The sequence below is a fragment of the Ixodes scapularis genome, unplaced genomic scaffold (genome assembly GCF_016920785.2).
Source record: "Ixodes scapularis isolate PalLabHiFi unplaced genomic scaffold, ASM1692078v2 ptg000830l_1__unscaffolded, whole genome shotgun sequence".
Taxonomy (NCBI): Eukaryota; Metazoa; Arthropoda; class Arachnida; order Ixodida; family Ixodidae; genus Ixodes; species Ixodes scapularis.
In genome coordinates, this window is record NW_024610048.1 from 379,333 (window position 1) to 393,255 (window position 13,923).

The 13,923-nt window shown below is 49.1% G+C and overlaps 1 pseudogene; it reads left to right on the plus strand.

The window, feature by feature from the left end:
* The first annotated feature begins 9,159 nt into the window (after positions 1 to 9,159).
* LOC115327027 lies at positions 9,160 to 13,148 on the plus strand (annotated as a pseudogene).
* Positions 13,149 to 13,923: the final 775 nt, after the last annotated feature.

Sequence of the window (13,923 nt, forward strand, 5' to 3'; positions counted from 1 at the left end):
GAGTCGTCTGCATTTTTGTATGGGGTTTTGGCGCCTCTAGTAGCAAATATGTGAAGCAGGCGCAACGACGACGAAGCATGGGGAAGCCAACCATTGGGCAGGCATAATCAGGATAAAGGAGGCTATGCTAGGGCGTGTGCTCAGAACGAGCCCCCATTAATAGGCTGCTAAGACCGGCCATTTCGACGGTGTGGAGTGCACGTTGCAAAATATACCCCTGGAAGCTAGCCATCAGCACGCGCTCAGCAGTTGCGCACACAGCTATGGCCGCCAGGAAATATTTCCTATTGATCTTTTTCGTGTAACCCCAAACCACCGTGCCCCAAACCCAGCGCGCAAATGACCCACTCGCATCCTCGACCCAGGAACACCCGGTGCATCACTCGGGCACAGGGTATGCAACCGCGCAGGGTATGGGCGAGTAGGCTTACTGACGGTGTTGACAAGCTCGTCCCGTTACTCGAAAGCATGCTGCTTCGTCCGTGGGCTACGTTTGAATAGTTTCTCTTTACCGCCTAAAGATGTCAGAAAATTGTCGATCGTCGGGCTACCATTGCGTCGTGTTCGGGTGTAGTAAGTGGTGCGTTGAGCACAAGAAGTCGCAATGCGAGGGTGGCTGCAATATTTTTCTTCTTCACGCGTTCCTGACGGATTCCGAGTTACAGCAATAGATTGCGAACGTAAATCGTGAGGGCTTTGTCCCAAACTCATTGTCAAGGGTGTGCTCAGATCACTTCGTTGACCGGCAAGCGGGCCGCCTCCAACCCAGTGCCGATGCTGCGATTGGGATATCACCGCAAGGTATGTCATCATTTCACGGCATGGGCTATTCGTTTAAACACATTTTAAGCAATCGATTCATCGAGCGGCGTTTCATCGGCAGGTCGTTTTACGCTGCAATGTTTCAGCCAAAGTCGGTCATGGGTTCACCATCAATTCATTAAATCGAAACGAACTCCTGTCCATTTCATCAACTCAGCTTGCGACGGTTCGTCGAGAGCTTTTCGCGCCATAGCCATGCATATTGACTCTTTGATGGAATTAATGTCACTGGTAGCATTGGGGTAGGGCTTTGGGAGACTTAATCGACAGAGCGACGCTGAGAGCGGTTGCCTCGGCCGCCGGCTTCCTAATTCCGTTTTTTTTTCTGATTGCGTAACCGTCTGTTATGAGGCGCAGTGTGTCGCCATGTTTCCACAGGCACGAGACTACGGCTTCTACGGCGGCCGCTTCCCACTCTCCTCGTCAATCACTGCTCCATTGAGTTCGTCCCTACCAGCCCTGCACCGTAGATGCCGCTAGATTTATTCGAGGCCAGTGACGTCATGCTTATCCAATCAAGTTCTAGCGAGTTTAATGATTTGTCGACGAAACGTCGCAACAGCGTGCGGTTGTCGTAACGAGTTTTGTTGAAACAGTGAAGTGCCGACGAAGCGTGCTTCGAGGAAACGTTTGTCAATAAAGATACAAACCTTCTTATTGTTTTTTTTTTTTTTTATAAAATACTTTGGGTTGTTTTGATCATACCTGTAGAATTTTCTGCAGGTTCTCCTAGGCCGGAGACAGCTTGAACGAGAGTATGAGCCACCGCTCATGTTGCAGGTACCAATTGCCGAGAGCTTACATGTATGCGCAACAGGCTTGATTATGTTATGTTTCTTTCTTATAGAAGCTCGACCAAAACTCGCGGCGGTCTTCGTCCTCGTGCTTTCAAGGTGTCAAGGTAAGGTGCATGGACGTTGCAGTACAAACATATTGAAGTTGAGTCCTTATCTTGGAGGGTACCCTCCTAAATAATTTATTTGAGCTGTTTGAATTCTGCCTGTACGAGGCACAAATGCCCAAGCATGCTGGATAACATAAGTTTTTTTGTTACACTCTGTTGGAAACAACCGGGAAGCAGTGCCACAAATGTAGGGCCTCAGCCTCCAACTCTGTTGACAGCCACACGGCTATCCAGTGTGGTAAGCAGACCTTTCCACTTGCCTTTCATCTTGTCCCCCATTGTATGGTGTAAATTGACTGCCCACTTTTTCTCATGGCGTAGCAGGCGCCAGAATCCGTGCCTGGTACTAACATTGGCCCTTGTTCACGAAATGTTTTGGGAGCCACTCAGCTACCCAATGTGGTAAGCAGACAGTTGCACTTCACAGCTCGCTTCGTTGTCTAGTGAAAATGACTTCGGTTTTTTGCTTGGAACAGCAGTCGCCAGCATGCACGCCTGTCACTAACATTGGGCCTTGTGCACCAACTGTTCTGAGAACCACTCAGTGTTGTGTCCCGGGCTACGGGGACACTGCGAAGTGAGCAGCCAGTCTGGTCCGAGCGTTCTGATATACTGTTCTTTTATTAGATCGAGCCAATAGAAGAAAAAGAAAGATGAAGAAGAGAAGATTGATGATAGCATCGAACTATTTACAACAATGTGAAGAAGATGAAGTGGAAATCGAAACTAGGTGAACACAACATTCTCCCCCCTCCCCTTGAATTTGAAAAATAAGAATGAAACATTCAATATAGTTAATAGAGAGAACCAAGAAGAGAAGAACATTTCAAGGAAATTACAAATTAAACCGGATCACTATGCAGTACCAAAGGCATGTGAACAACAACAATTACACATATATACAACTGGCAATTTTTTTCCGATGTACAATGCTAAGTTCGTTACGTTGAAGCAAAGAACAATTTCGAAATCATCGCTCTAGGTAACACGACCCATTTTCGGACTTATTTACAGCACATTCATTTCAATTCTACAAGTTTAGTTATACCTGACCAGGACTATAGACGTTAACACATACTGCTACATGTACTCATTTTTACCCACTCACACATACAGGTTTCATGAGATAAACTATGACAGTTCCGTTATATATAAGTTCTACTAAATCGCTCTGGTGGTCGCCGGCTGCGCTGAGACCGTCGCAGTCTTGGTACTTGGGGCGCTGGTGCTGTTGAATTTGGTTCCGCTGATCCTGGTCTCAACCGAGGTGTCGGAGCGACAGCTGTTGGTTGCCAGCCATGATGACTGCACATCGCCCTTTCTTTGTCGTTGGTTTTGTTTTGGAGGAGGCTTTTAGGCACAGTCACCTCCGGCTCTGGAACGGTTGCTAGCTTGGAGGCATTCCATACCTTGCCGTCCTCCAGTCGATAGGTCCACCTTCCGACCTGCTGTGTTATGCGCGTAGGAGAACTGAAAGCTGGGCTTCCCTTAGGCACTTTTCCAGGCTTTTTCACTCTGACGAGGTCTCCCACTCTGAAGCGCGGTGTTCTAGCCGCCCGTCTTCCATCGGTATATCTCCTGCAGCGGTCTTGTCTCTGCTCTACACGCTCACGCAGTCGCCGCATCTCCTCAAACGGGTTCTTGAGGAACTCTGTGTAGGAGAGACCCAAAATGTGCAGCCTGTGTCTTGGCTTGCGACCGTGGAGCAGAAGAGCAGGAGACAACCCGGTGGTGGCGTGCGGCGTACAGCGGTAGACGAAAAGGTAGTCCAGGACTGCAGCGTGCAGTGCGCGGTTCTCGAGTGCTGCGCACTGTATGTAGGACTTGAGGGTTCTGTTGAATCTTTCCACCTGCCCGTTGGCTTGTGGGTGGTAGTTAGAGACAAGCTTGTGTTTTATTCCCCGATGAGCCAGGAAAGTTTTGAATTCCTCAGAAACAAACTGGGGCCCATTGTCGCAGACGAGACTGTCGGGATAGCCCTCGCGCGTAAACACCAGATGTAAAAAATTAGTCACCGTTTTTGTGGTGACGTTAGAGCAGAACTGAACTTCCGGCCATTTAGAGAAGTAATTCACCAACGTGATTACGTAGCGGTATGCTGGCGGCGCTCTCTCGAAAGGGCCTACTATGTCGATGCCGACCTTCGACCACGGGCGATCCGGTAGAGGCACCGGTTGCAGAGGCGTGGTTGCCGTCTTCGCGGACTTGTCGGCTGTCTTGCAGATGTCACAGGCGTGAACTGCCTGCTTCACCTCCGCGTTCATGCGGGGCCACCAGTAAAGTTCGCGAAGGCGAGTTGTCGTCCTGACAATGCCAGCATGACCTTCGTGTGCCCTAGCGATCAGCGTCGCTCGCATGCTTGTTGGGATGACAAACTGCTCACCCCTTAGCAGAAGGCCGTCATCCACCGAGAGTGTGTCTTTCTGATCATGGAGAATGACCTCATCTGCGGACAACGCCCTCCAGGGTGGCCACTCAGACATGATGTAGGTCATTATTGCAGAAAGGAGCGGGTCCGCCGCAGTTTCCTCTTGTAACTGCGCTTTTGTTATGCATTCACTGTGAAGGGAGACAAATGACACAATCTCTTCGTCGAATTGTGTTCCGCCTTCGTCATCTGGCACCGGAAGCCTTGAAAGCGCGTCTGCGACCTGATTTTCACTGCCCCGCTGGTACTCGACTTGAAAGTTGTACTTCAGGAGACGGGTCGACCACCGCGTAATTCTGAGTGGGCGAAGGCCATTTCCTCGGGTGTTTAACAGTGCAACGAGTGCCTGATGGTCTGTCCGCAACTTGAAACGACGACCCCACAGGCACGTGTGCCATCTTTCACACGCCCACAAGCATGCAAGGGCTTCTCTTTCTCCCGCCGAGTACTTGCGCTCTGCCGGGGTCAGCGTACGTGATGCGAAGGCGACTGTCTGGATTTCCGTGCCGTGGAGTTGCTGAAGCACGGCTCCAAGCCCGTACGCCGAAGCATCGGTAGTCACAATGATGGGTAGGTCTGGATTGAACATCCTGAGTGTTTTTGAAGACGAAAGCAACTTCTTCACTCGAGTGAAGCTCTTGTCCGCGGCTTGGTCCCAAATAAAGGGCGTGCCCTTCCGGAGGTACTTGCGCAAAGGTTCTACCTCAGACGCAAGGTGGGGAACGAATCGTGCATAATACTCGACCATGCCCAGGAAGGACCTTAGCTGCGTCAAGTCTGTTGGGATCGGAGCAGCTTGAAGAGCATCCACTTTTTGTTGCAAAGGAGCAATTCCGGCGCCGCTGACTTTATGTCCCAGAAAAGAGAGTTCTGGGACGCCGAAGACACACTTGTTGTTAAGCTTGAGCCCTGCGTCTGAAATGCGTTGAAGGACCTCCTGCAGACGTTCCAGATGTTCTTGTTGAGTCTTGCCAAAGACGACAACGTCGTCAAGGTAAAACAGTACGCCTTGACAGCCATGCAGGATTTTGGACATCATCTGCTGGAACGTTGCCGGAGCAGACGCTAGTCCAAAACGCACTCTTTTGTAACAAAACAGCCCTTCGTGTGTGATGAATGCTGTTATGTCACGGCTGTCTGGATGCAATGGCACTTGATGGTAAGCAGCCGCGAGGTCTAATTTTGAGAAGTGACGGGCACCGTGTAGAGCGTTCAACAGCTCTTCGATGTGAGGAAGCGGGTAACTATCAATTACAACCGGTTTGTTTGCGCTACGAAGATCAACGCACATCCGAATGGTGCCGTTTTTCTTCTGCACTACCACAATGGGCGAGACCCATTCTGAGGCATTAATGCGCTCAATCACGCCTTCTTGTTCTAGGCGTTTCACTTCTTCCGAGACGGCTTGCCGAGCCGCTTGAGGGATTCGCCTCATGCGATGTTGAACCGGTGGAACCGACGCTCGAATCTTTACCTTGCATTGGATTCCTTTCACTCGACCCAAGCCAGGGGTGAAGAGGTGATTAAAACGTGCGAGACACGCTGGAAGTGTTGCACTTTGCGTTGCCGGTGCGGATGCGGTAGGCAGAATTGCTGCCGCTTGTTTTTGTGGCATGGCACGCGCTGCCCACTCTTCTTGCAGCGCCGCAGACATGTCGTCGGGCTGGCAGGTTACATCAGTTGTAGATGTGGAAGGTGTTGGTTGTCGACCTTCCGTGTTGTCAGTAGTCTTCTCAGATTCCAAAGGAGGGTCTGGCAGTCGCGACGCTTTATCAGGCTCGTCAGCGTCGGTATAGAAGCATGTTCTGGCTGCTCCACTCATTTGAATGTCCTGCGCTACCACAGCGTCCATTCCAAGTAGCGACGTACCGTTGTCCACTATATAAAACAGCACTTGTGCCTGTCTCGTTTTGAACGTAACAGTCGCCGTGAAAGCTCCCAACACGCTGATGGGCTCGCGGGAAAAATTCAGCAATGTGACAGGGGGTGGCACAACTTTGGCGTCGCTTGCGAACTGCTGTATGAATGTGGACTTGTCCATTATCGAAACAGACGATCCAGTATCAAGCAAGAACGGTAGTGACGTCTTAAAGACTTTTACCGTAATGAAGATTCGTGATTTGCACATTCCCGTGATGTGATTCACGAGCGTTGAGTCTTCGTCATCGTCGTCGTCGTCATCCCACAGAATCTGTTCTACGTTTTTGCGCCGCGGCCGTTGTGAATAGCCCTGGGGCGTGCTTCTGCAGACACCTCCGAAGTGACCACGACGACCACACTTGTAACAGTAAAGATTCCGGGCTGGGCCCGTGTCGTAACTCTGGCAGCGTTCCAACCCGTGTCCGCAGTTCGCACACGTTCGTCCATAAATTCTCTGACTGTTACGTCTTGGGGGTTGGTCTTGCCACAAGCTAGGCGAAGGTATGAATTGGACCGACCTACGACCTGGCTGTCCAGACCGTCGTGGTCCACCTCCAGACGATTGTTTCCGGCCGGTACCGCCACAGGTGGCACAGGGCGAAATAGCTGGCGCGCGTGCGTCGCGCGTGCTTCGAGATGTCGATCTTCGGCTCTCAGCACGTTCACTCCTTGCGGGAGAGCGAGAACTGTACCGACGGGAAGACTCTCGAGGTGATGACTTTCTTGAAGACGGTGGTGGTGTATTATTCCGTCTCAAGCTCCTTTCTGTCGAAGATCCTGCTTCGAAGCCTGCACTTCCGGTGGAAACGTTGCAAGTCGATAGAGAGTTCGGTGAAGGCGTCGATGCCGTTGTCCATTCCCGAACTTCACGTCGTGCACGTTCAATGTTGAGAAGCGTCTGAAGGACCACGTCGAATGGAAGAGCGGCATCTAGAACCATTCGCTCTTGCATTTCAGACGACGCGACGCCGATCATGAACTGTTTCCTGACCTCTGTTTGCGTTTGGTCTCCAAAACTTGCCGGAATCGCTAAGGCTCGCAGCGCCGACAGAAAGTCCTTGAGGGACTCACCCTCTTGTTGCTTACGAAGGTGAAATTGCAGCTGTTGCAGAGTCACGTTGACGGGTTGAGTGAACTCTGCTTCCAGGAGTTCCACCGTCTCTTTGTAGATGTCTCTCGCCGGTGGACAGCGAGTTTGTTCGCCGCTTGCTGCTGCCGACGTTGCTGGCGCCGTTGCAACATCTCTCGGGCGTTGGTAATGAGTCGAATATCTGTTGGCCTGCTTCGCCGAGACAGTTTAGCAGCATGGCCTGCCGACGTTCGGCGTCGTAATCTGGAGCGCCAGTGGCCAGAAGATATCGCTCAAAAATGCGTATCCAACGTTTCCATGGAATGGGCGGAGTACCCGGTTTCGCCAAGAACTCTGGTGGAAGTCTGCCGCCGGACGTCGCCATCATGGGATGATGACCTTCTGCTTGCGAGGGAGGCCGTTCTATAGCACAGCCATCTTGAATGTGGCTGCGGACGACCGAAGGACGCGGCTGGACGAACAGAATAATTCGCCGAGAACCAGCCGACGAAACCAAGGGCGCAGCCGATGTCTTGCCGGTGAAGACAATCGGGTCCAGGAACTCCTCGTCGCCAGAAATGTATGTTGTGTCCCGGGCTACGGGGACACTGCGAAGTGAGCAGCCAGTCTTGTCCGAGCGTTCTGATATACTGTTCTTTTATTAGATCGAGCCAATAGAAGAAAAAGAAAGATGAAGAAGAGAAGTATGATGATAGCATCGAACTATTTACAACAATGTGAAGAAGATGAAGTGGAAATCGAAACTAGGTGAACACAACACTCAGCTACCCAGCGTGTTGAACAGACCTTTGGACTTACCCCTCGTCTTTCCCTATATTGCACAATGTTAATTGCTTGCCCACCTTTTTCTCTGCACAACAGTCACCACGACACATTGCTGCCACTAACATTTGGGCCGAAGCCGCCAACTGCTTCGGGAACCACTCCGCCACCCAGCATGGTGAGCAGACAGTTGCACTAACTTGTCAGCTCCCTCTTTGTTATCTCATGAATATTACTTCTTTGTTTTCTCTCTGCACAGCAGCCCCCAGCGACCGCTGCTGCTGCAGACGTTGGCCCCCTTCGCCGACGTTCACGACTGTGAAAGGGTCCACGAGGCTACGGAACACGGTGAGCAGACAGTTGCGCTTGCTGGTCAACTCGCTCTTTGTTGTCCAGTGAAAATTACTTTTCGGTTTTCTCTCTGCACAGCAGCCCCCAGTCACCGCTGCTGCTGCAGACGTTGGACCCCCTTCGCCGACGTTCACGACTGTGAAAGGGTCCACGAAACTACCGAACACGGTGAGCAGACACTTGCGCTTGCTGGTCAGCTCCCTCTTTGTTGTCTCATGAAAATAACTTTTCTGTTTTCTCTCTGCACAGCAGCCCAGCGACCGTTGCTGCTGCAGACTTTAGACCCCCTTCGCCGACGTTCACGACTGTGAAAAGGTCTACGAGGCTACCGAGCACGGTGAGCAGAGAGTTTCGCTTGCTGGTCAGCTCCCTCTTTGTTGTCTCATGAAAATTACTTTTCGGTTTTCTCTCTGCATAGCAGGCCCCAGCGACCGCTGCTGCTGCGGACGTTGGACACCCTTCGCCGAAGTTCACGGCTGTGAAAAGGTCCACGAGGCTACCGAACACGGTGAGCAGACAGTTGCGCTTGCTGGTCAGGTCCCGCTTTGTTGTCCAGTGAAAATGATTTTTCGGTTTTCTCTCTGCACAGCAGCCCCCAGCGAACGCTGCTGCCAAAGGAGTCGCTGGGGCAGTGTGTACATGCCCAACCGGTTTTATGTGTTTCGGAATATCTGTACATGCCCAACTTGGTTTTAAGAAAGTCAGCACTGAAGCAACAACATGAGTTGGGTACTGCTCTTTGTAAATATTGTCATGTGCAGTCTTCACTTTCCACTTTCCAGGTGGCAACGAAGAGCCAGGGGACCCAGTGGGAGGTTCTTGAAGTTGCCGATCACAACTACTGCACAAAAGGGTCCTCAAAAAGTTGGAGTTTGGCTGACAATGTCCAGTGCTGACATGGAGTTCTTCACTGGAATATCAAGGGCTGTGCTTCTGTCTCTAGCTGAAATGGTATCCATGACGACCACGGCAGAATCACGCATGCCTCTGAATGATCAGCTTCTCCTTACTCTAATGAGACTACGTCTGGGCCTTCTCTATGGTCACCTTGCGCGGAGATTTAACATATCAGTAAGCCGCATTTGTGCCATCTTCAAGAAGATGCTTGAAATCCTGAAAATGATTATGGAGTATGTTGTCATCTGGCTCCCACGATCACGCAGGCAGACCAGCATGCCAGCCTCTTTTGTGGAGAATCGGTATGCCAAGACCACCTGTATTTTTTATTGCACCGAGGTTACCTTGCAGAGGCCAAAGAAGTTAATGGCCCGTGCTGAAACTGTGACAGTATTTGCTGCTTATAAAGCAGCAAATGCTGTTAAATGTCTGACTGTAATTGCGCCTAATGGGCAGATAATGTTTGTTTCTGATGTCTTTGGAGGAAGAGCCTCAGATTATTCGGACCTATGGCGTTGAAGACTACCTCCAAAAAAGGGACGAGATCATGGCAGACCGAGACTTCACGCTGGAACCTTACTTGGAAGCGCAAGGAATCAACATGAACATGCCTGCATTTACAAGAGGTGAGGTTATTGCGTGGCCTGACTGTTCATAAACGGCTTGTGTTTGCATGTCATGTTTAAAATATTGTGAATATTCAAGGGGGATCGCTGGCCGAGTGGGCTAAACCGCACACTCAGCTGGACGCGCGTGGAGCGAAAGCTCGTGCTGCAGAACCCAGGTATCCTAAGTTCGAGCCCCACCCCTGCCCGTATCGATCTGGGTGAGCATCGTACCGGCGTGGGGTCGTGTATCACTACTGCGTGAGCACGTTAAAGGCCCCAGGCTAGCAGTCGTACTGCACTGGTAAAATTGCCCATCTACAGTGTAAACCAGTGTCGCCCCACCCTGGCAGACCGACCTTACGCTCTATAAATCACTAAAATGTCCTATTTGACTTTTTTTTGTGAATATTCAATTACTATAGGCCTCTCCATCTGAGTAATTACCCAACTGGTCCATAGAAGGTGCTAGCGCAATAGTTGCGATTACGTGGCTTTATTTCAGTTGGTTTCGTTCGGACTGAGCAGTCTCGCGGCTGTGTGAGCGTTTTATGAAGTTTTTGCTTATTTTAATATAATTCTTGCTTTTCAGCAAGAAATAAAAAAAAAACAGGTAAAGCGCCACTCCAATACTTGCTAAGTGGTTGTGTGTCTAAATTGTGCATTTTTTGACATAGCTCATGGCTCACGTGTTCAAACTTGTCATTTGGTAGTGAGGTCTGATGCCAAAGGAGGATAACAAGCATGTTCAGCCGTGTTTACAAACACTAACTTCCACAATAAAAAAGATAGAAAAATAATGCACTGACGTATAATCAAAATACCGGTTGAAAACATAACGAAAAAGTAATGTGCTTAACCGTGAACAACAGTTTGACTCACAAGTTTAGTGTCCACTGCCTGCTTTTCGGGGGCACCAATTTTATTTGAACATCGTTAGCTAGAATACCTTGATATTTACATAGCAAATCTAAAGAGGAAGCATTTTTTTTTATTGGCTTGTTTTTTTCGAAATCTGGTATCCAAAAATATTTCTATGGTCCATTGCAGGTAGAAACATTTACTAACTAAGCGTTTTTCGCATTGTCGACCTCTGAAAATAAAACATTCTGTCTACAGAAGTATACTCACAACATGCTCTCGATATGGGCTAAGTGAAAAAAAACTAAATGCCGAACTTTTGTCTTTCGCGCATCTTTCGCAAAATAATATTAAAATGCACACACAAAAAAAAAGGCATTTTTAGCTGAGGTTGGTTGAATTCCTGGCGCGCTTTTCATAAACCTGTATGGGCAGACATTTGCTTGTTTGAACAGATCAGCTTGCTACATAATGCGGCACTCTTAAGGCGAACAAGAGATTGCTGTCTTTCCCTGGAGCTGATGTCACGTAAATTGTTCAAAGGGGCACTAACCTGAATAGTAAAATTTTATTTCCTCCAACCCTTGCTACATAAGATGCGAGAGAGCGCCTGTGCGTGAGCAATGTCGCGCAGTGCAAATTTCAACGATCATTTTGTCGGCCCAGGCTGTTGAAAACAAATTTCTATACGACCTCGACAATGCCAGACACAAATGAATAATTCTTTTTTGGCATCACACATTGTCAGTGTCGGTTAGAAAATCACTAAAGCGAGTGACTTCGATGGCTCTTATTTTAATTGAAAACAGTACATTGATAAACAAAAGTTTATATAGTGAGAACAAAAATATAACTTATACAGTGGTATTATTATAAACAAGCAATTTGCATGATTCTGATGTTACATTTGTTTAAAAGCGTTATCCTGTCTCTATGTTCTTCCTCCCTTGTCTTTGCGCTAATTTTAACAAGATGTTCCTGTGCAAAGTTGCACGGCTGGTAGGCCGGCTCTGAAAATGGTCCAAACATTGTACAAAGTCACCCATTAGGGTTGTGCAAGTACGAATGGAAAGCAGTTAAGGCATGTGAAAAATAGGCATGTAACGATTAATCAGATGAGAAATGTAATGAAAACAGACGCAAAAACACGAATACTGATGCATTTGCCAAGATGTGACGAGGCGAGCAAAGCGATCAGTGAAGCTACATAATGGTGGCTGTGTCACATGATTCCAACATGGAAGCGCCCATGCTACGGCGAATAAAAAGGTATATATAAAGAAATCTATCGTAGGGAAGGTTTTTAATAACATTTTACTCTGTTGCAATAATGGCTTTGTAATCTGTTGAATCTTCAGGGGAATAAGCAACTTTATATCTCAACCAAGCTATTTTCTTCTTGTAAACAGAGTATCCTCGAAGAGATCATCATTAGGCCCGTCTGTTTCTCATGTGCAGCCTGGCACTTCTGCCAGTGGAAACTTCCAAGTATATTACTCAAACTGGTGCATAAACAGTATTTTTTCTTTGTCTCATTCTGGGGCTTCAGCAAAGGCATTGCTTGAGCATGTCTCTGTGAGAAGCATGGCACAATTTGCTTAGGATTAGGGTGTATTAAATTTAATGTGCAGATACTCAAATGAAACACTTAGTCTTTAGCCCTGCAAAAACCTAAAAACATTGAGACTGCCCATGTGGCCTACCTACGTAAAGCGTAAAGTGAGACCAACACATTCTGTAACAAGTTCTATATGACGTACATTGTTCGGTGATTCACTCTACGATACCTAGAAGTAAAAGAACATAAAACAGAAAGGATGTGTGTAGACAACCACACCTGGCTAGGGCTTCGTGGTTTTGGATAAGCCTTTGATTGCATGGCTAGACGAAATTGGTGGTGGGCTCTCCTCAATTTTTGGTTTGCTCGTTTGACATACCTTGCATATATGAAAAGAGCAGATACGTAGCCAGGAGTTTGTTTCGAGGGGGGGGGGGGGGGCACGCAGGACAAAATGCTGTATGATGGGGAGGGGGAGAGGAGGTTCCAGCAAAATGGAAGATTTCGGGTGCCATGCCCCCCCCCCCCCCCCCCCCCCCCCTCTGGCTACGTGCCTGGAAAGGAGCGTGGAAAGATGCTGTGGCATACTTTCTTGTGGGGCTTAGTAACTTGAATGTTCCTTTTTTCTTTCATCAGGAAAGCCCCGGCTGTCAGAATCTGAGGTAACAAAGGCTCGACGGATTGCATCTGTGAGGATCCATGTTGAAAGAGCCATTCATCGCATCAAAAGCTATCGCATTTTTAAGTCTGCTCTCTGCATAACATCTCGTCGAGCTATAAGTGACATGGTTTTCGTGCGTGCTCGTTTGTATAACCTGAAAGGACCACTCATCCCGGAACAAACTGATGCGGGCGGACTAACGCAATATCATAGAATGCTTCCAACCCACTGGACGCCCGTGCCGTTTGTTCTGCAGACCGCTGACTGTGTCTCGTCTCCTAGGAGCTGAATGTGGTTAACTTTGTCAAGGCACGACCCGCCAGACATTGTTCTCGATCCTGCCGCCCAGGCATTTGTAGCTTCTCAGAGTCCGTCATATCAGCCCCTCATATCAACATAAGGGGCTGGTATGAGGATTCTGAAAACCTACAAATCTTAGAGCGGCCGGATCGGAGAACAATGCCTGGCGGGTCGTACCTCGACAAAGTTAAAGGGCAACTCCACTCAAAAAGTCGACCCTATCGAAATGACTGATATCGCTTTAAGAGGTCAAAATACGGTCATACCCAAAATATCACGTCAAACCGACGCCGCATTACGGATTAAAACCAATATTAAAAATGTTCTCCCGGCTCGGTTAGCGGCCCGAAAGCGGGTGAGCAACGCTGGCACCGGGTGAGCTAGTGAAGCAACACTGGGCAATGACGTAGTTCTAGTCCTACGCTCTTGTACGGAAGCCGCGAGCGCTTCGTTTCCCGTGGCATTCTGCGATTCTGTTGACGGCACGAGGTGTTTACCACATTATATTGTGTTTCCCTATTTTTATTAGCCTCCAGGCAGTTCCTTTAACTCCAGCATTGCTTCCGCGACAGCGCGGAAGAGAGCGAAGCGGTGCCGCTCGCTCAGACTCGCGTTGGGCAATGTCGAGCAGGATTTGTAGTGCTCTGGGTTGCACCAACAACCCGGTGCGCAACCCGGAGCAGCGGTTCCACCAGTTCTCAAGAGACCGGAAGAGGCACAAGGTGTGGGTCGGTGCCGTTCGCCGGATATACTTCGGAAGACCG